Here is a 23,482-nt window from a genome sequence, read left to right on the forward strand (position 1 = left end):
TTTTGTTTAAACCTGGAAGAAGCCTCAGAGATAGTATTCTATAATACCTTCATTGTATAGATAAGTCTACTGAGACCTGTAGAGGTTATTATGATTTATACTAGGCCATAAAGCTAACAAGTAGCAGAATCAAGGCTTAATGACCCAGTGTGCCTCATGTTAGGTCAGTTGTGTATTGTGTAGATACAAAGAAGTGGAAAATAAGGAAAGCACTGTTCTTTTCTTATTTAGTTGTGGATAAAATCATCCTTCATGTCTTTATTTTCCCCCTGAAACCGGTTAAAGTGAATTTTTCTCAGATAGGAACCAGCAGAGAGATTAAAATTGGGTTTGTCCAAGACTCTCCTTTGAAATGTCCTATGTAAAAATCAACTTTCTCTGCAGATACTGACGTTGTAACAATAATCTCAGTTCTGGTTAACAAGATGGGAGATAAAATGTTGTCATTTTAGCTTTTGTAATTTACATAATAACTTTTATGTTAATTTTGAATGTAATTAAATGTAAACTTCTATCAAAATCATCTAGAGCTTTATCTGCAGATCATATGTGCTAAGGCATAGTGATATTTATGTTGCTAGTTTATAAATGATAGAGTGTAAGGAAATACAAAGGCAATGGGGAAGTGTGTATTTCAGTATTAATAAATTAACAGGGAAATACCATGCCCCACAACACAGGAGGAAAAAAAATGTGTGTGTGTATGTGTACATGTGTAGCCAATGTAAACATATAGACATATACATAGGGTTATTGCTAAATATTTACCTTTCTAACTTTAATAAAACAAATGATGGTACAAATGAACTTATTTACAAAACAGAGTCACAGATGTAGAAAACAAACTTATGCTTACCAAAGGGGAAGGGGGGAAGGATAAATTGGGAGTTTGGGATTGACATATACACACTACTATATATAAAATAGATAACTAATGAGAACCTACTGTATAGCACAGGGAACTCTACTCAATACTCTGTAATGGCCTATATGGGAAAAGAATCTAAAAAGTAGTACATGTATGTATATGTATAACTGATTCACTTAGCTGTACAGCAGAAACTAACACAGCATTGTAAATCAACTATATTCCAATAAAAATTAGTCTTAAAAAATGAGCCAAGAAGTACAGTTTTAATGGAAAGACAGTAAAAATATAGTGCTTGATGTTAATGTGATTTTCATTAGGCAGTCAACTTCAGTGGCTAGAAAGGGGAATCTAAAGTTTTTCAGAATAAGGAACCTAGAATCACTTCCAAGGATTTGATTTAATTTGTGGCCTGAGTTATTGGGACTTAAAACATTATGTATTTCTGCTGTGTGAGAGTTCAGATATTCATTGTGTGTCAATTAAATGATATGGGTGATAAGAAACACTAACCATATAAATTTTATTTTTTAAAAAATTATTTTGCCTTGCCTCGCCTAGATCCTGAGTCTAGCCCGTAACTGATCACAGGGCCATGGGAATACTTGGTGCTGCGTGGAATGGATTTGACAAAAATTCTGGGTAGAGAACAGGGGAAAAGTGGGTTCCCAAAGGAAATTCTGGGAGCTGTTTTACCAGATGAGTGATGCTCCCTACTCTCTCTGAGGGAGGCAGCACGGAGAGAGCACTGTATTGAGAGGAGGCCTGGGTTCCCATTCTGGTTCTGCTGTGGACTCACTGTGTGACCTTGAGCAAGTTACTTATTATCTTCTCTGGGCCTGGCTGTAAAATGAGGGGGTGAGGTGGGATGCTCTCTAAGGGACCTTCCAGCATCAACAAGCTTACCACTCGTGGGCCTTTCCCATCTGTTTAGTCCATCTGTTTTCCTGTGCCTCTAAATTCTAGTAGTAAGAATCCTTAGAGAACCCGGTGGGTTTTTTGTAGGGAAAGTTTCGGGGAGTAGGGCTAAGTTTGGGAACTGTAGCAGGGCTAGAGAGCTTTAATTTTCCACATGAAGGACTGGGTTCATGGGAGAATTTGGGGCCTGAGCAAATGACCAGGGACTACTAAGATTTAGGGCTTGTTTGCCACTGGGGTTAAACCTCACCCTGTGCCAGGTGTTAGGGCTTAGTGTGTGGTCAGAGTTGGGGTCATTGTGAGCGTTGGGGTCATTTTTTTTCGAATTTTACTTTATTTTTTTATACAGCAGGTCCTTATTACACATCAATTTTATACACATCAGTGTATACATGTGAATCCCCATTGCCCAATTCATCACATGCCCACACCCACCCCCCGCCGCTTTCCCCCCTTAGTGTCCATACGTTTGTTCTCTATATCTGTGTCTCAATTTCTGCCTGGAAACAGGTTCATCTGTACCATTTCTCTAGGTTCCACATATATGTGTTAATATACGATATTTGTATTTCTCTTTCTGACTTACTTCACTCTGTATGGCAGTCTCTAGATCCATCCACTTCTCAACAAATCACCAAATTTCGTTCTTTTTTTGGCTGTGTAATGTTCCATTGTATATATGTACCACATCTTCTTTATCCATTTGTCTGTCAATGGGCATTTAGGTTGCTTCCATGACCTGGCTATTGTAAATAGTGCTGCAATGAACATTGGAGTGCATGTGTCTTTTTGAATTATGGTTTTCTCTGGGTATATGCCCAGTAGTGGGATTGCTGGATCACATGGTAATTCTATTTTTAATTTTTTAAGGAACATCCATACTGTTCTCCATAGTGGCTGTATCAATTTACATTCCCACCAACAGGCCAAGAGGGTTCCCTTTTCTCCACACCCTCTCCAGCATTTACTGTTTGTAGATTTTGATGATGGCCAATCTGACCAGTGTGAGGTGATACCTCATTGTAGTTTTGATTTGCATTTCTCTAATAATTAGTGATGTTGAGCAGCTTTTTCATGTGCTTCTTGGCCATCTATATGTCTTCTTGGGAGAAATATATATTTAGGTCTTCTGCCCATTTTTGGATTGGGTTTTTGTTTTTTTTAATATTGAGCTGCATGAGCTGTTTATATATTTTGGAGATTAATCCTTTGTCCATTCATTCATTTGCAAATATTTTCTCCCATTCTGAGTGTTGTCTTTTCATATTGTTTATGGTTTCCTTTTCTGTGCAAAATCTTTGAGGTTCCATTAGGTCTCATTTGTTTATTTTTGTTTTTATTTCCATTACTGTAGGAGGTGGATCAAAAATATCTTGCTGTGATTTAAGTCGGAGAGTGTTCTTCCTATGTTTTCCTCTAAGAGTTTTAGAGTGTCTGGTCTTACATTTAGGTCTCTAATCCATTTTGAGTATATTTTTGTGTATGGTGTTAGGGATTGTTCTAATTTCATTCTTTTACATGCAGCTGTCCAGTTTTACCAGCACCACTTACTGAAGAGACTGTCTTTTCTCCATTGTATATCCTTGCCACCTTTGTCATAGATTAATTGACCATAGGTGCATGAGTTTATCTCTGGGCTTTCTATCTTTTTCCATTGATCTATGTTTATGTTTTTGTGCCAGTACCATCTTGTCTTGATTACTGTAGCTCTGTTGTATAGTCTGAAGTCAGGGAGTCTGACTCCTCCAGCTCCGTTTTTTTCCCTCAAGACTGTTTTGGCTATTCGCTGTGTCTCCATACAAATTTTAAGATATTTTATACTAGTTCCATTAAAAAATTGGTAATTTGGTAGGGATTGCATTGAATCTGTAGTTTGCTTTGGGTAATATAGTCATTATCACAATATTGATTTGTCCAATCCAAGAACGTGGTATATCTCTCAATTTGTTGGTATCATCTTTTATTTCTTTCATCAGTGTCTTATAGTTTCCTGCATACAGGTCTTTTGTCTCCCTAGGTAGGTTTATTCCAAGGTATTTTATTATTTTTGTTGCTATGGTAAATGGGAGGGTTTCCTTAAATTATCTTTCAGATTTTTCATCATTAATGTATTGGAATGCAAGAGATTTCTGAGCATTAATTTTGTATTCTGCAACTTTACCAAATTCATTGATTAGCTCTAGTAGTTTCTGGTGTCATCTTTAGGACTCTCTGTGCATAGTATCATGTCATGTGCAAACAGTGACAGTTTTACTTCTTATTTTCCAAATTGTGTTCCTTTTATTTCTTTTTCTTCTCCATTGCCGTGGCTAGGACTTCCAAAACTATGTTGAATAACAGTGGCGAGAGTGGACATCCTTGTCTTGTTCCTGATCTTAGAGGAAATGCTTTCAGTTTTTCACCATTGAGAATGATGTTTGCTGTGGGTTTGTTGTATATGGCCTTTATTATGTTGAGGTAGGTTCCCTCTATGCCACTTTCTGGAGAGTTTTTATCATAAACGTGTGTTGAATTTTGTCAACAGCTTTTTCTGCATCTATTGAGATGATCATATGGTCTTTGTTCTTCAATTTGCTAATATGGTTTATCACCTTGATTGATTTACATATATTGAAAAATCCTTGCATCCCTGGAATGAATCCCACTTGAACATGGTGTATGATCCTTTAATGTGTTGTTGGAATCTGTCTGCTAGTATTTTGTTGAGGATTTTTGCATCTATATTCTTCAGTGATATTGGTCTGTAATTTTCTTTTTTTTGTAGTATCTTTGTCTGGTTTTGGTATCAGGGTGGTGGTGGGCTCATAGAATGAGTATGGGAGTGTTCCTTATTCTGCAATGTTTTGGAAGAGTTTGAGAAGGATGGCTGTTAGCTCTTGTCTAAATGTTTAATAGAATTCACCTTTGAAGCCATCTGGTCCTGGACTTTTGTTTGCTGGAAGATTTTTAATCACAGTTTCAATTTCACTACTTGTGATTCATCTGTTCCTATTTTCTATTTCTTCCTGGTTCAGTCTTGGAAGGTTACACCTTTCTAAGAATTTGTCTGTTTCTTCCAGGTTGTCCATTTTATTGGCATAGAGTTGTTTATAGTAGTCTCTTAGGATGCTTTGTATTTCTGCGGTGTCTGTTGTAACTTCTCCTTTTTCATTTCAAATTTTATTGATTTGAGTCCTCTCCCTCTTTTTCTTGATGAATCTGGCTAATGGTTTATCAATTTGGTTTAGTTTCTCAAAGAACAAGCTTTTAGGTTTATTGATCTTTTCTATTATTTTATTTGTTTCCATTTCATTTATTTCTGCTCTGATCTCTATGATTTCTTTCTTTCTGCTAACTTTGGGTTTTGTTTGCTCTTCTTTCTCTAGTTCCTTTAGGTGAAAGTTTAGATTGTTTATTTGAGATTTTTCTTGTTTCTTGGGATAGGCTTGTGTAGCTTTAAACTTTCCTCTTAGAACTGCTTTTGCTGCATCCCATAGGTTTTGGATCGTCATGTTTTCATTGTCATTTGTCTCTAGGTGTCTTTTGATATCCTCTTTGATTTCGTCAGTGAGCTCTTTGTTTTTCAGTAATGTATTGTTTAGCCTCCATATGTTTGTGTTTGTTACATTTTTTTTCCCTGTAATTGATTTCTAATCTCATAACATTGTGGTCAGAAAAGATGCTTGATATGATTTTAATTTTCTTAACTTTACTGAGGCTTGATTTGTGACCCAAGATGTGATCTATCCTGGAGAATGTTCTGTGCAAACTTGAGAAGAAAGTGTATGTAACCTTCTGTTTTCGGATGGAATGTCCTATAGATATCAATTAAATCTATCTCATCTATTGTGTCATTTAAAGCTTCTGTTTCCTTTTTTATTTTCATTTTGGATGATCTGTCCATTGGTGTAAGGGAGGTGTTAAAGTCCCCCACTATTATTTTGTTACTGACAATTTCCTCTTTATTGCTCTTAGCAGTTGCCTTATGTATTGAGGTGCTCCTATGTTGGTTGCATATATATTTATAATTGTTACATCCTCTTCTTGGATTGATTCCTTGATCATTAGGTAGTGTCCTTCCTTGCCTCTTGTACTGTTCATTTTTAAAAGTCTATTTTATCGTATATGAGTGTTGCTACTCCAGCTTTTCTGTGATTTCCATTTGCATGGAATATCTTTTTCCATCCCCTCCCTTTTAGTCTGTATGTATCTCTAGATCTGGAGTGGGTCTCTTGTAGATAGCATATAGATGGTTCTTGTTTTTCTATCCATTCATCCAGGCTGTGTCTTTTGGTTGGAGAATTTAATCCATTCACATTTAAGGTAATTATTGATATGTATATTCCTATGACAATTTTCTTAATTGTTGCAGGTTTGTTTTTGTATGTCCTTTTCTTCTCTTGTGTTTCTCACTTAGAGAAGTTCCTTTAGCATTTGTTGTAGAGCTGGTTTGGTGGTGCTGAATTCTCTTAGCTTTTGCTTGTCTGTAAAGGTTTTGATTTCTCCATTGAATCTGAATGAGATGCTTGCCAGGTATAGTAATCTTGGCTGTAGGTTCTTCCCTTTCATCACTTTAAGTATATCATGCCACTCCCCTCTGGCTTGTCTAGTTTCTGCTGAAAAATCAGCTGTTAACATTATGGGTGTTACCTTGTAAGTTATTTGTTGTTTTTCTCTTGCTGCTTTCAATATTTTTTCTTTGTCTTTAATACTTGCCAATTTAAATACTATGTGTCTTGTTGTGTTTCTCCTTGGGTTTATCCCGTATGGGACTCTCTGTGTTTCCTGGGCTTCGGTGACTATTTCCTTTCCCATGTTAGGGAAATTTTTGACTATAATCTCTTCAAATATTTTCTCTGGTCCTTTCTGTCTCTCTTCTCCTTCTGGGACCCCTATAATGTGAATGTTGTGTATAATTTTGTCACAGAGGTCTCTTAGGCTGTCTTCATTTCTTTTCATTCATTTTTCTTTATTCTGTTCCACAGCAGTGAATTCCACCCTTCTGTCTTCCAGGTCACTTATCTGTTCTTCTGTCTCAGTAATTCTGCTATTGCTTCCTTCTAGTGTAGTTTTCATTTCAGTTATTGTATTGTTCATCTCTGTTTGTTTGTTCTTTAATTCTTCTAAGTCTTTTTTAAACATTTCTTGCATCTTCTCGATCTTTGCCCCCATTGTTTTTCTGAGGTCCTGGATCATCTTCACTATCATTATTCTGAAATTGTTTTCTGGAAGGTTGCCTATCTCCACTTCCTTTAGTTGTTTTTCTGGGGTTTTATCTTGCTCCTTCATCTGGTATATAGACCTCTGCCTTTTCATCTTGTCTATCTTTCTTTGAATGCAGTTTTTGTTCCACATGCTGCAAGATTGTAGTTCTTCTTGTTTCTGCTGTCTGCCCTCTGGTGGATGAGGCTATCTAAAAGCCTTGTGAAAATTGCCTGATAGGAGGGACTGGTGGTGGGTAGAGCTGACTGTTGTTCTTGTGGGCAGAGCTCAGTAAACTTTAATCTGCTTGACTGCTGATGTGTGGGTTTGGGTTCCCTCCCTGTTGGTTGTTTGGCCTGAGGCAACCCAGCACTGAAGCCTCCCTGGGCTCTTTGTTGGGACTAATGGCTGACTCTGGGAGGGCTCACACCAAGGAATATTTCCCAGAGCTTCTGCTGCCATTGTCCTTGTCCCCACGGTGAGCCACAGCCACCCCCCGCCTCTGCAGGAGACCCTCCATCACTAGCTGTTTGGTGTGCTTCACTGTCCCATGGGATCACTGCTCCTTCCCCTGGGTCCCAATGTGCACACTACTTTGTGTGTGCCTTCCAAGAGTTGAGTCTCTGTTTTCCCCAGTCCTGTCGAAGTCCTGCAGTCAAATCCCAGTAGGCTTCAAAGTCTGATTCTCTACAAATTCCTCCTCCTGTTGCTGGACCTCCAGGTTGGGAAGCCTGACATGGGGCTCAGATCATTCAGTCCAGTGGGTGGACTTTTGTGGTATAAGTGTTCTCCATTCTGTGAGTCACCCACCCACCAGTTATGGGATTTGATTTTACTGTGATTGTGCCCCTCCTACCATCTCATTCTGGCTTCTCCTTTGTCTTTGGATGTGGGGTATCTTTTTTGGTGAGTTCCAGTGTCTTCATGTTGATGATTGTCCAGCAGCTTGTTGTGATTCTTGTGTTTTCACATGAGGGAGTGAGAACACGTTCCTTTACTCTACCATCTTGGTTTCTAATCCCAAGAGTTTCTGAGCCATATAAATTTATCTTCCCCCTTTTTAATGTTTTCATATATAGGATTTGTTTTTATTTATTTATTTATTTTTGTTGTTGTTGTGGTTGCCTATTCCAATGTGATGCTGGCAGCTGTGTGGTTTTTTTTTTTGGTGGCTTTGTTTTTATTTTATTTTATTTTATTTTATTTTATTTTTTTTTTTTTTTGCAGTATGCGGGCCTCTCACTGTTGTGGCCTCCCCCGTTGCGGAGCACAGGCTCCGGACGCGCAGGCTCCGGACGCGCAGGCTCAGCGGCCATGGCTTACGGGCCCAGCCGCTCCGCGGCATATGGGATCCTCCCAGACCGGGGCACGAACCCGTATCCCCTGCATCGGCAGGCGGACTCTCAACCACTTGCGCCACCAGGGAGGCCCTTTATTTTATTTTTTTATGTAATGGTGGATTGTAGAGACTGCTGTATGATGCACAGATTCTTTAAAACAGTATCCTTTAAATTTGAAGTTTACATATTGCCTATCCTGACCTGATGCTGCTTTGTGATTGATTGTTTTAGATAACCAGTCTGCTCCATTGAAATTATTGTCACTTTAGACTTTCATGGCCATTAGTTTTCTTCAATTAAAATGAGCAAAATTAAATAAAATGCTTCCTACACTCCATATATATAGTGTATGATTAGCAAAGTTGAATTATAGTTAATATGATTTTAATATGTGTAGATTTCTTACGAGGAATTTGTCCATCTCCCTGAAGGCTGAAGACAGCCTTCACATTTGGTAAGCATTCAGTAATAGGTCACTGATAAAACATACCTGATATCATATTTCACCACTTGGTACCATAATTCTCCAAACACTGTCCAGGTTAGAAAAAATAGGTTATGAGTCTTCTCTAGTAGATGACTGAAATGAGTTAATTTTTTATGTTGTCAGAATAAGAATAGGTATCATATTTGGTAGCTTATGACCCATTTATATTTAATTGTGTGTGTGTGTGTGTGTGTGTGTGTGTTGCAAAGAGTGGCTACATCTATTTTTTAACAACTTTATTGCATTATAATTGCTTTACAATGGTGGGTTAGTTTCTGCTGTATAACAAAGTGAATCAGCTGTACATATACATATATCCCCATGTCTCCTCCCTCTTGCATCTGCCTCCCACCCTCACTATCCCAGCCTTCTAGGTGGTCACAAAGCACTGAGCTGATCTCCCTGTGCTATGTAGCTGCTTCCCACTAGCTATCTAGTTTACATTTGATAGTATGTATGTATATATATATATATATATATATATATATATATATATATATATATATATATATATATCCATGCCACTCTCTCACTTCGTCCCAGCTTACCCTTCCCCCTCCCCATGTCCTCAAGTACATTCACTACATCTGTGTCTTTATTTCTGTCCTGGCTCTAAGTTTTTCAGAACCATTTTTTTTTTCTTTTTTAGATTCCATATATATGTGTAAACATAAGGTATTTTTTTTCTCTCTCTGACTTCACTCTTCATGACAGACTCTAGGTCCATCCACCTCACTACAAATGACTCAATTTCATTTCTTTATATGGCTGAGTAATATTCTATTGTATATATGTGCCACATCTTCTTAATCCATTCATCTGTTAATGGACACTTAGGATGCTACCATGTCCTGGCTATTGTAAATAGAGCTGCAATGAACACTGTGATACATGACTCTTTGAATTATGATTTTCTCAGGGTATATGCCCAGTAGTGGGATTGCTGGGTGTATGGTAGTTCTATTTTTTAGTTTTTAAAGGAACTTCCATACTGTTCTCCATAGTGGTTGTATCAATTTACATTCTCACCAACAGTGCAAGATGGTTCCCTTTGCTCCACATCCTCTCCAGCATTTATTATTTGTAGAGTTTTTGATGATGGACATACTGACTGGGCTGAGGTGATACCTCATTGTAGTTTTGATTTGCATTTCTCTACTGATTAGTGATGTTGAGTATCCGTTCATGTGTTTGTTGACAATCTGCATATCTTCTTTGGAGAAATATCTATTTAGGTTTTAATCAGTTTTTGGATTGGGTTGTTTGTTTTCTTGATATTGAGCTACATGTGCTGCTTGTAAATTTTAGAGATTACTCCTTTGTCAGTTGCTTCATTGGCAAATATTTTCTCCCATTCTGGGGGTTGACTTTTTGTCTTGTTTATGATTTCCTTTGCTGTGCAAAGGCTTTTAAGTTTCATTAAGTCCCATTTGTTTACTTTTGTTTTTATTTCCATTTCTCTAACAGTTGGGTCAAAAAGGATCATGGTGTGATTTATGTCATAGTGTGTTCCGCCTATGTTTTCCTCTAAGAGTTTTATAGTGTCTGGTCTTACATTTAGATCTTTAATCCATTTTGAGTTTATTTTTGTGTATGGTGTTAGGGAGTGTTCTAATTTCATTCTTTTATATGTATCTGTCCAGTTTTCCGAGCACCACTTATTGAAGAGGCTGTCTATTCTTCATTGGGTATTCTTGCTTTCTTTATCAAAGATAAGGTGACCATTTGTGCGTGGGTTTATCTCTGGGCTTTCTATCCTGTTCCATTGATCTATATTTCTGTTTTTGTGCCAGTAACATACTGTCTTGATTACTGTAGCTTTGTATTATAGTCTGAAGTCTGGGAGCCTGATTCCTCTAGTTCCATTTTTCTTTCTCAAGATTGCTTTGGCTATTTGGGGATTTTTGTGTTTGCATACAAATTGTGGATTTTTTTGTTCTACTTCTGTGAAAAATGCCATTGGTAGTTTGATAGGGATTGCATTGAATCTGTAGATTGCTTTCAGTAGTACAGTCATTTTCACAATATTGATTCTCCTAATCCAAGAACATGGTATATCTCTCCATCTGTTTGTGTCATCTTTAAGTTGTTTCATCAGTGTTTTATAGTTTTCTATATAGAGGTATTTTGTCTCCTTACATACGTTTATTCCTAGCTATTTTTTTCTTTTAGTTGCAATGGTAAATGGGAGTGATTCCTTAATTTCTCTTTCAGGTTTTTCATCATTAATGTATAGGAATGCAAGAGATTTCTGTGCATTAATTTTGTATTCTGCTACTTTACCAAATGCATTGATTAGGCCTAGTAGGTTTCTGGAGCACCTTTAGGATTCTCTATGTATAGTATCATGTCATCTGCAAACAGTGACAGTTTTACTTCTGCTTTTCCGATTTGGATTCCTTTTATTTCTTTTTCTTTTCTGATCACTGTGGCTAAAACTTCCAAAACTTTATTGATTAATAGTGGTGATAGCAGACAACCTTGACTTTTTCCTGATCTTAGAGGAAACAGTTTCAGTTTTTGACCATTGAGAATGATGTTGGCTGTGGGTTTTTCATATATGGCCTTTATTATGTTGAGTTAAGTTCCCTCTATGCCTACTTTCTGCAGGGTTCTTATCATAAATGGGTGTTGAATTTTGTCAGAAGCTTCTTTTTCCATCTATTGAGATGATCATATGTTTTTTTCTCCTTGAATTTGTTAATATGTTGTATCACATTGATTGATTTGAATATGTTGTAGAATCCTTGCATTCCTGGGATACACGCCACTTGATCATGGTGTAGGATCCTTTTAATGTGCTGGTGATTCTGTTTGCTAGTATTTTGCTGAGGATTTTTGCATCTATGTTCATCAGTGTTATTGGCCTGTAGTTTTCTTTCTTTGTGACATATTTTTCTGGTTTTGTTATTAGGGTGGTATTGACCTCCTAGAATGTGTTTGGGAGTGTTCCTCCCTCTGGTATATTTTGGAAGATTTTGAGAAGGATAGGTGCTAGCTCTTGTCTAAATGTTTGATAGAATTTGCCTGTGAAGCCATCTGGTCCTGGGCTTTTGTTTGTTGGAAGGTTTTTAATAACACTCTCAATTTCAATGCTTGTGATTGGTCTGTTCATATTTTCTATTTCTTCCTGGTTCAGTCTCAGAAGGTTGTGCTTTATAAAAATTTGTCAATTTCTTCCAGGTTGTCCGTTTTATTGGCATAGAGTTGCCTGTAGTAATCTCTCATGATCCTTTGTATTTCTGCCATGTCAGTTGTTACTTCTCATTTTTCATTTCTAATTGTATTGGTTTGAGTCTTCTCCCTTTTTTTCTTGATGAGTCTGGCTAATGGTTTATCAATTTTGTTTATCTTCTCAAATAACCAGCATTTAGTTTTATTGATCTTTGCTATTGTTTCCTTCATTTCTTTTTCATTTATTTCTGATCTGATATTTATGATTTCTTTCCTTCTGCTAACTTTTTTTTTCTCCTTTCTCTAGTTGCTTTAGTTGTAAGGTTTTGTTATTCATTTGAGATGTTTCTTGTTTCTTGAGATAGGATTGTATTGCTATAAACTTCCCTCTTAGAACTGCTTTTGGTGAATCCCATAGGTTTTGGGTCATTGTGTTTTCATTGTCAGTTGTTTCTAGGTATTATTTTTTCCTCTTTGATTTCTTCAGTGATCACTTCGTTATTTAGTAGTGGATTGTTTGGCCTCCATGCATTTGTAGTTTTTACAGTATTTTTTTTTCCTGCAATTGATCCTAGTCTCATAGTGTTATGGTTGGAAAAAAAATACTTGGTAGAAATTCATTTTTTTTAAAAAATTTACCAAGGCTTGATTTGTGACCCAAGATATGATCTATCTCTGAGAATGTTCCATGAGTATTTGAGAAGAAAGTTTATTCTGTTGTTTTTGGATGGAATGTCTTATATATATATCAATTAAGTCCATCTTGTATAATGTATAATTCAAAGCTTGTGTTTCCTTATTTTTTTCATTTTGGATGATCTCTCCATTGGTGAAAGTGTGGTGTTAAAATTTCCTACTATGCTTGTGTTATTTACAATTTCCCCTTTTAAGGCTCTTAGCATTTTTCTTATGTATTGAGGTGCTCCTATGTTGGGTGCATAAATATTTACAATCGTCATATTTTCTTCTTGGATTGATCCCTTGATCATTAGGTAGTGTCCTTCTTTGTGTCTTGTAATAGTCTTTATTTTAAAGTACAGTTTTTCTGATATAAGAATTGCTACCTTAGCTTTCTTTTGGTTTCCATTTGCATGGAATAACTTTTTCCATCCCCTCACTTTTAGTCTGTATATGTCCCTAGATCTAAAGTGGGTCTCTTGTAGACAGCATACATATGAGTCTTGTTTTTTTATCCACTTGTCCAGTTTATGTCTTTTAGTTGGAGCATTTATTCCATTTACGTTTACGGTAGTTATCTATATGTATGTTCCTATTACCATTTTCTTAATTGTTTCAGTTTGTTATTGTCGTTTTTTTTTTCTTCTGTTGTGTTTCCTGCCTAGAGCAGTTCCTTTAGCAATTGTTGTAAAGCTTTTTTGGTGCTGCTGAATTCTCTTAGCTTTTGCTTGTTTGTCAAGTTTTTAGTTTTTCCGTCTAATCTGAATGAGATTCTTGCTGGGTAATCTCATTTGTATGTTTTTCCCTTTCATCACTTTAAATATGTCCTATAATTCCCTTCTGCCTTGCAGAGTTTCTGCTGGAAGGTCAGTTGCTAACCTTATGGGGATTCCCTTGTATGATACTTTTTGTTTTTTCTTTGCTGCTTTTAATATTTTTTTCTTTTTATTTAATTTTTGATAGTTTGTTTAATATGTGTGTTGGCGTGTTTCTCCTTAGATTTATCCTGTATGGGACTCTCTGCCCTTCTTGGACTTGATTGACTATTTCCTTTCCCATATTAGGGAAGTTTTCAACTATAATCTCCTCAAATATTTTCTCAGTCCCTTTCTTTTTCTCTTCTTCTTCTGGGACCCCTATAATTAGAATGTTGGTGTGTATAATATTGTCCCAGAGGTTTCTGAGACTGTCCTCTATTATTTTTATACTTTTTTTTCTTTTTCTGCTCTGTGGTAGTTACTTCCACTATTTTATCTTCCAGGTCACTTATCCGTTCTTCTGCCTCAGTTACTCTGCTATCAATTTCTTCTAGAGAATTTTAAATTTCATTTATTGTGTTGCTCATCATTGTTTGTTTGCTCTTTAGTTCTTCTCGGTACTTTTTAAATATTTCTTGTAGCTTCTCCATTCTATTTCTAAGATTTTGGATCATCTTTTCTATCATTACTCACAGGTTTTTTTTTTTTCAGGTAGACTGTCTATTTGCTCTTCATTTGTTTGGTCTGGTGGGTTTTTACGTTGCTCATTCATCTGCTGTGTATTTCTGTGTCTTCTCATCTTGCTTACCTTACTGTGTTTGGGGTCTCCTTTTTGCAGGCTGCAGGTTTATAGATCCCTTTGTTTTTGGTGTCTGCTCCTAGTGGTTAAGGTTAGTTCAGTGGGTTGTGTAGGCTTCCTGGTGGAGGGGACTGGTGCCTGTGTTATGCTGCATGAGGATGGATCTTGTCTTTCTGATGGGAAAGACCACATTCGGTGGGGTTTCTTTTGGGGTGTTTGTAACCTTATTTTGATTTTAGGCAGCCTCTCTGCTAATGGATGTGGTTTTGTTCCTGTCTTGCTAATTGTTTTGTGTAGCTTGTCCAGCACTGTAGCTTGCTGGTCATTGAGTAGAACTGGGTCTTAACGTTGAGATGGAGATCTCTGGGAGAGCTTTTGCCATTTGATATTGCATAGACCTGGGAAGTTTCTGGTGGACCGATGTCCTGCACTCGGCTCTCCACCTCAGACTCACAGGTCTGACACCCGGGTGGATCACCAAGACCCTGTCAGCAACATGGCTCAGAAGAAAATGGAGAAAAAAGAAGGAAAGAAAAATCTACAATACAATACAATACAATACAATAAAGTTATTAAAATAAAAAAATAAAAATTATTAAAATTAAAAGAAAATTAAAACATAATAAAAAAATGGACAGACAGAACCCTTGGACAAATACTTAAAACAAAGGTGTACAGAGAAAATCACACAAAGAAGCATACACATACACTGTCACAAAAAGGGAAAAAGGAAAAAAATATATATATATAATTAAAAAGGAAGAGAGCAACCAAATCAATAACCAAATCTACCAATGATAATAAACTCTAAATACTAAACTAAGATAAACATAAAACCAAAACCAAATTAGATTCAGAAAGCAAACCCCAAGTCTACAGTTGCTCCCAAAGTTCACTGCCTCAATTTTACGATGATTTTTTGTCTATTCAGGTATATCAAAGATGCAGGGTACATCAAGTTGATTGTGGAGATCTAATCTGCTGCTCCTGAGGCTGCTGGGAGAAATTTCCCTTTCTCTTCTTTGTTCACACAGCTCCTGGGGTTCAGCTTTGGATTTGGCCCTGCCTCTGTGTGTAGGTCCACTGAGGGCATCTGTTCTTTGCTCAGAGAGGACGGGGTTAAAGTACCAGCTTATTAGGGGCTCTGGCTCACACAGGTTGGGGGAAGGGAGGGGTGTGGAATGCGGGGTGAGCCTGTGGCGGCACAGGCTGGAGTAATGTTACAACAGCCTGAGGTGCGCCGTGTGTTCTCCTGGGGAAGTTTTTCCTGTCTCATGGGATCCTGGCAGTGATGGACTGCACATGCTCCTGGGAGGTGAGGTGTGGATAGTGACCTGTGCTTGCCCACAGGCTTCTTGGTGGCTGCAGCAGCAGCCTTAGTGTCTCATGCCTGTCTCTGGTGTCCGCGCTGATAGCCGTGGCTCACGCCCATCTCTGGAGATTGTTTAGGCAGTACTCTGAATCCCCTCTTCTCTCGCACCCCGAAACAATGGTCTCTTGCCTCTTAGGCAGTTCCAGACATTTTCCCGGTCTCCCTCCTGGCGAGCTGTGGCACACTAGCCACTTCAGGCTGTGTTCACGCAGCCAACCACAGTCGTCTCCCTGGGATCTGAACTCGGAAGCTGGAGCCTCAGCTCCAAGCCCCCACCCGTCCTGGCAGGTGAGCAGAGAAGCCTCTCAGGCTGGTGAGTACTGGTCGGCACTGATCCTCTGTGCAGGAATCTGTCCACTTTGCCCTCTGCACCCCTGTTGCTACGCTCTCTGCCGTGGCTCTGAAGCTTCACCCAAGTCAACCCCTGTCTCTGCCAGTGAAGGAGCTTCCTATTGTGTGGAAACATTTCCTCCTTCACAGCTCCCTCCCAGAGGTGCAGGTCCTGTCCCTATTCTTTTGTCTCTGTTTTTTTCTTTTGCTCTTCCCAGGTATGTGGGGAGTTTCTTGCCTTTTGGGAAGTCTGAGGTCTTCTGCCAGTGTTCAGTAGGTGTTCTGTAGGAGTTGTTCCACGTGTAGATGTATTTCTGATGTATCTGTGGGGAGGAAGGTAATCTCCACGTCTTACTCCTCCACCATCTTGAAGGTCTCCCCTATATTTACTTTCAAAGTTTTTATGGAATGGTTATTATTCCCTGAAATAAAATACATATTTTTAATGCTACCAGTGTTTTAGAAATTTTAAAAGAAGATTTTGTAGATTTTATTAGCACAAGGTCAGCAATATTTTTAGTCTCTAATTTGATTTATATTTTTACTACCCAGAAATATAAATGTTACTTTTTACTGAAAATATATATTCAAAAAATAAAACTGATTTCCTGACATTTTTAAGCCATGAGTTTCGAATTTTAGAAACCATTCTTGACGTGTATCTCTCATAAGAATCTTTTAAAAAATACTGTCTCACAATGGTGTTTTACTTAAACTTTTGTGTAGCCTTAAGTAGGGAGTATTTTAAATTGGAGGGTCTGCTCCCTATATGGTGTGTTTTTCGTTCCGCTATTTGTCTTTCCGTTTTGATGGACATTTAGACTTTCTCTGCTTCAGTATTTTTCTTCCCTTTCAAAGTTGATGCTTGCTTCTGCTTTTTATTCACTCACCCTGTTTAGAAAATAATTGGGGGAATTCCCTGGTGGCACAGTGGTTAAGAACACGCCTGCCAATGCAGGAGACACGGGTTCGATCTCTGGTCCAGGAAGATCCCACATACCATGGAGCATCTAAGCCCATGTGCCACAACTACTGAATCTACGCTCTAGAGCCTGTAAGCCACAACTACTGAGCCCGTGTGCCACAACTACTGAAGCCCACGCACCTAGATCCCATGCTCCTCAACAAGAGAAGCCACCACAATGAGAAGCCTGCGCACCACAACAAAGAGTTGTCCCCGCTCACCACAACTAGAGAAAGCCCGCATGCCGCAATGAAAACCCAATGCAACAATAAATAAATAAATAAATAAATAAATAAATAAATGATTCTTAAAAAAATAATAATAATTGGAACCCTTCTACTACAGATTTGCAGAACAATTATTGTTCAATTAAATGTTGTTGGACAGCCACTATAAGGTGGAGTTGTATGCTGCACCACAAGTGATGCAAAGTTAATAGTACAAATAAGTTTAATAGCTTTAATTTTTATAGGTGTTTTGTGGTTTTCAGAATTCTCAGTTGACTCTTATAACCGAGATCTGAAATGGATTGGGTATGTTTTATTCCCATTTTATATATGAGGGAACTAAGGAGCTGACTCTTGTAAGTATTGAATAGAATAAACCAACCAGAGTGGGAACTAGTTTGTCACCCTTTTTTGTTTTTCAGACATCACTGCAAATTGATACAATTTTGCAAACCTAAGTATCCTGCAATTACTTTCCAGTGTGTACATCATTTGATGTGTTTAGTTCACTCTAGTGGCGTTTTGACATGTAAATTATTATTACTATTAGCCTTCTTTCAAAGTATGCTGACACTTGGCTTGGTTTTCAATGACCCTGGATTATTCACTGCATGAAAACGGTATGTCAAGATGCTTTTCCAGAACTCTGCATGTATCTTCTAATAAATCTGTAGTTTTAATGCTTCTTGGAATTTCAGAGTGATCAAACTGACCTGTCTCAACACAAATAAAGCAAATGTTTGAACAGGTAGGTGGATGTTGCATTATTACATAAAAAACAAAAATTTAGGCTTTAAAAATTCCTCTTCTTTTGTTGTGTTTTCTGTGGGTATCTATGCTGAGTTCCACAGTCCTATGAAACTGTTGTAATAGAGTTATGTAGTATGGCTTCCTAATAGATTGTCATCACAGTATGTTCCTCCAGTGTTATAGCATTGTTGGCTTCCTGAATTTAAAAAGATGATCGCAGATTTTAGAGGTCAGAGCACATTATTTTGGTTGTTGTTAAACCTTCATAGTTTTTCTGTTTATCAACAATTACTATGAAGTTAAAAAAAAATCTAACTCATAGTGATCCTTGCCTCAAATTTGTCATTTGATGTTGGAAAGAATAGTAGTCCCTATTTCAAAGTCATTAAATCTTAATTTTATAGTACCAACTTTTTTACACAGATAACTATGCTTTGGTATACTGAGTATAAGTTTTCTAGGGCTGCCATAACTAAGTACCACATACTAGGTGACTTAAATAACAAATTTGTTTTCTTACAATTCTAGAGGCTAAAAGTTCAAGATCAATTTGTTGGCAGGGTTTGTTTCTTCTGAGGCTTCTCTGCTTTGCTTGTAGATGGTTGTCTTCTCCTTATGTCTTCACATGCTTTTTCCTCTGTGTGTATCTGTGCCTAATCTCTTCTTCTTATAAGAACACCAGTCATATTGGATTAGAGCCCACCCTATTGACCTAATTTTACCTTAATTGCCTCTTTAAAGGTCCTATCTCCAAATACTGTCACATTCTGAGGTACTGTGGGTTAGGACTTCAGCATATGCATTTGAGGGCACATGTTTCATCCCATAACGTATTGTATACCTTTTTGTTTTATTAAGGGACATGATATTTCTGACAACATTTGCTCTCCTCAAGTCCACATTTTATCTCTGTATCCCCAGTGTGTAGTATAGTGCCTAATACCTAGCATGTGCTTCATGAACGTTGTTGATTTTTTGAGTGAGTGAATATAGAGAAAATAGTGTATTATGAGAAGAGAAGGTGATATATAACAACTTTATTATACCAGGATAGGAAGATTTTTTTGGAAGATGATTCACTCTCAGGAAAAACAAATGGATCACTGATAAGTACATTACTACCTTATTTTGAGCTAGATTGCTGCCACTCTTAAGCTTTCAGAATGGTGCAGAACCAGAAGAAAGCAAGGTGGAGGAAGGAAGGAGGATTGCAGATGAGAAAAAAAAGAATATTTTAATAGTAAGCATCAATAAATATAACCTCAGGAAAGCTGAGAATTTTTAGGCAATAGACAAGAATGGGGCAGGGAGCAGATGAAATAAGAAAGACCAGTATTGGAAGTGATGGAACAGGAGGGTACCAGATAATTTGGCACTACAAAAGAGCTAGTGGCATACAAATACAACAGCACTTCTGTAATAAGTAGCCATTTGTGTGTGTGTGTGTGTATATGTGTGTATATATTTGTGTGCACATCTATCTATCAATCTAACTATATAACTTAGAAGCACCTAAATAGCGCTCCCCAATTCTGACCATTTATTAGAATCATCTGGGAACATTTTAAAAAATACATATGCCTGAGCCCCATCATAGTTCCTTTTTTTTTTTTTTTTGGAGTATAGCTTCTTTACACTGCTGTGTCAGTTGATGCTGTACAGCAAAGTGAATCAGCCATACATATACATAATATATCCCCTCTTCTTTGGATTTCCTTCCCATTTAGGTCACCACAGAGCACCAAGTAGAGTTTCCTCTGGTATACAGTAGGTTCTCATTAGTTATCTATTTTATACATAGTAGTGTATATATGTCAATCCCAATCTCCCAGTTCATCCCACCACCAGACTTTCTGCCTTGGTGTGCATACTTTTGTTCTCTACGTCTATGTCTCTATTTATGTTTGCAAGTAAGATCATCTATACAATTTTTCTAAATTCCACATATATGGGTTAATATACAATATTTGTTTTTCTCTTTCTGACTTACTTCACTCTGTATGACAGTCTCTAGGTCCATCCACATCTCTACAAATGACCCAATTTTGGTCCTCTGAATGGATGAGTAATACTCCATTGTATACATGTACCATAACATATTTACACATTCCTCTGTTGATAGACATATTGGCTGCTTCCATATCCTGGGTATTTTGTTTATGTATGTATGTATGTATTTATTTATTTATTTTTACATTTTTATTGGTGTATAATTGCTTTACAATGGTGTGCTACTGTCTGCTTTACAACAAAGTGAATCAGTTATACATATACATATGTTCCCATCTCTCTTCCCTCTTGCGTCTCACTCCCTCCCACACTCCTTTTCCACCCCTCTAGGTGGTCACAAAGCACTGAACAGATTTCCCTCTGCTATGCAGCTGTTTCCCATTAGCTATCTGTTTTACGTTTGGCAGTGTATATATGTCCAAGCCACTCTCACTTTGTCATAACTTACCCTTCCCCCTCCCCACATCCTCAAGGCCATTCTCTAGGAGGTCTGTGTCTTTATTCCTGTCTTACCCCTAGGTTCTTCATGACATTTTTTTCTTAAATTCCATATATATGTGTTAGCATATGGTATTTGTCTATCTTTTTCTGACTTACTTCACTCTGTATGATAGACTTTAGGTCCATCCACCTCATTACAAATAGCTCAATTTTGTTTCTTTCTCTGGCTGAGTAATATTCCATTGTATATATGTGCCACATCTTCTTTATCCATTCATCAGATGATGGACACTTAGGTTGTTTCCATCTCCTGGCTATTGTAATTAGAGCTGCAAAGAACATTTTGGTACATGCCTCTTTTTGAATTATGGTTTTGCCAGGGTATATGCTCAGTAGTGGGATTGCTGGTTCAAATGGTAGTTCTATTTGTAGTTTTTTAAGGAACCTCCATACTCTTCTCCATAGCGGATGTAATAATTCACATTCCCACAAGCAGTGCAATAGTGTTCCCTTTTCTCCACACACTATCCAGCATTTATTGTTTCTAGATTTTTGGATGATGGCCATTCTGACTGGTGTGAGATGATATCTCACTGTAGTTTTGATTTGCATTTCTCTAATGATTAATGATGTTGAGCATTCTTTCATGTGTTTATTGGCAATCTGTATATCTTCTTTGGAGAAATGTCTATTTAGGTCTTCTACCCAGTTTTGGATTGGGTTTTTGTTTTTTTGTTATTGATCTGCATGAGCTGCTTGTAAATTTTGGAGATAAATCCTTTGGCAGTTGCTTCATTTGCAAATATTTTCTCCCATTCTGAGGGTGGTCTTTTGGTGGTGTTTATGTTTTCCTTTGCTACGCAAAAGCTTTGAAGTTTCATTAGGTCCCTTTGTTTATTTTTGTTTTTATTTCCATTTCTCTGGGAGGTGGATCAAAAAAGCATCTTGCTGTGATTTATGTCATAGAGTGTTCTGCCTATGTTTTCCTCTAAGAGTTTGATAGTTTCTAGCCTTATATTTAGGTCTTTAATCCATTTTGAACTTATACTTGTGTACGGTGTTAGGGAGTGATCTAATCTCATACTTTTACATGTACCTGTCCAGTTTTCCTAGCACCACTTATTGGAGAGGCTGTCCTTTCTCCTCTGTACATTCCTGCCTCCTTTATCAAAGATAAGGTGACCATATGTGCATGGGTTTATCTCTGGGCTTTCTCTCCTGTTCCATTGATCTATATTTCTGTTTTTCTGCCAGTACCATACTGCCTTGATTACTGTAGCTTTGTCGTATAGTCAGAAATCAGGGAGCCTGATTCCTCCAGCTCCGTTTTTTGTTCTCAAGATTGCTTTGGCTCTTCGAGGTCTTTTGTGTTTCCATACAAATTGTGATTTTTTTTGCTCTAGTTTTGTGAAAAATGCCAGTGGTAGTTTGAAGGGATTGCATTGAATCTGTAGATTGCTTTGGGTAGAAGAGTCATTTTCGAAATGTTGATTCTTCCAATCCAAGAACATGGTATATCTCTCCATCTATGTGGATCATCTTTAATTTCTTTCATCAGTGTCTTATAATTTTCTGCATACAGTTCTTTTGTCTCCTTAGGTAGGTTTATTCCTAGATATTTTATTCTTTTTGTTGCAGTGGTAAATAGGAGTGTTTTTTGATTTCACTTTCAGATTTTTCATCATTAGTGTATGGGAATGCCAGAGATTTCTGTGCATTAATTTTGTTTCCTGCTACTTTACCAAATTCATTGATTAGCTCTAGTAGTTTTCTGGTAGCATCTTTAGGATTTTCTATGTATAGTATCATGTCATCTGCAAACAGTGACAGATTACTTCTTCTTTTCCGATTTGGATTCCTTTTATTTCCTTATCTTCTCTGATTGCTGTGGCTAGAACTTCCAAAACTATGTTGAATAAGAGTGGTGAGAGTGGGCAGCCTTGTCTTGTTCCTGATCTTAGTGGAAATGGTTTCAGTTTTTCACCATTGAGGACGATGTTGGCTGTGGGGTTGTTATATATGGCCTTTATTATGTGGAGGAAAGTTCCCTCTATGCCTACTTTCTGCAGGGTCTTTCTCATAAATGGGTGTTGAATTTTGTCAAAAGCTTTCCCTACATCTATTGAGATGATCATATGGTTTTTCTCCTTCAATTTGTTAATATGGTGTATCACGTTGATTGATTTGCATACACTGAAGAATTCTTGCATTCTGGAAATAAACCCCACTTGATCATGGTGTGTTATCCTTTTACTGTGCTGTTGGATTCTGTTTGCTAGTATTTTGTTGAGGATTTTTGCATCTATGTTCATCAGTGATATTGGCCTGTAGTTTTCTTTCTTTGTGACATCCTTGTCTGGTTTTGTTATCAGGGTGATGGTGGCCTCGTAAAATGAATTTTGGAGTGTTCCTCCCTCTGCTATATTTTGGAAGAGTTTGAGAAGGGTAGATGTTAGCTCCTCTCTAAGTGTTTGTTAGAATTCGCCTGTGAAGCCATCTGGTCCTGGGCTTTTGTTTGTTTGAAGATTTTTAGTCACAGTTTCAATTTCAGTGCTTATGATTGCTCAGTTCATATTTTCTGTTTCTTCCTGATTCTGTCTTGGCCTGTTGTGCTTTTCTAAGCATTTGTCCTTTTCTTCCAGGTTGTCCATTTTATTGGCATAGAGTTGCTTGTTGCAATCTCTCATGATCTTTTTATTTCTCCAGTGTCCATTGTTACTTTTCCTTTTTCATTTCTAATTCTATTGATTTATATCTTCTCCCGTTTTTTCTTGATGAGTCTGGCTAATGGTTTATCAATTTTGTTTATCTTCTCAAAGAACCAGCTTTTAGTTTTATTGATCTTTGCTATCGTTTCCTTCATTTCTTTTTCATTTACTTCTAATCTGATCTTTATCATTTCTTTCCTTCTGCTAACTTTGGGTTTTTTTTTTTTTGTTGTTGTTCTTCTTTCTCTAATTGCTTTAGGCGCAAGGTTAGGTTGTTTTTTCGAGATGTTTCCTGTTTCTTAAGGTAGGATCGTATTGCTATAAACTTCCCTCTTAGAACTGCTTTTGCTGCATCCATAGGCATTGGGTCATTGTGCCTCCATTGTCAACTGTTTCTAGGTGTTTTTTGTCTTCCTCTTTGATATCTTCAGTGATCACTTCGTTGTTAAGCAGTGTATTGTTTAGCCTCCATGTGTT

General features: G+C 37.3%; 1 protein-coding gene across 2 annotated transcripts in view; it reads left to right on the top strand.

The window, feature by feature from the left end:
- RPS6KA6 (ribosomal protein S6 kinase A6) overlaps positions 1 to 23,482 on the top strand; it is a 161,534-nt gene that overhangs the window by 33,222 nt on the left and 104,830 nt on the right. The gene's annotated exons all lie outside the window — the stretch shown is intronic.

Source organism: Mesoplodon densirostris, chromosome X, assembly GCF_025265405.1.
Source record: "Mesoplodon densirostris isolate mMesDen1 chromosome X, mMesDen1 primary haplotype, whole genome shotgun sequence".
In the NCBI taxonomy this organism is placed as follows: Eukaryota; Metazoa; Chordata; class Mammalia; order Artiodactyla; family Ziphiidae; genus Mesoplodon; species Mesoplodon densirostris.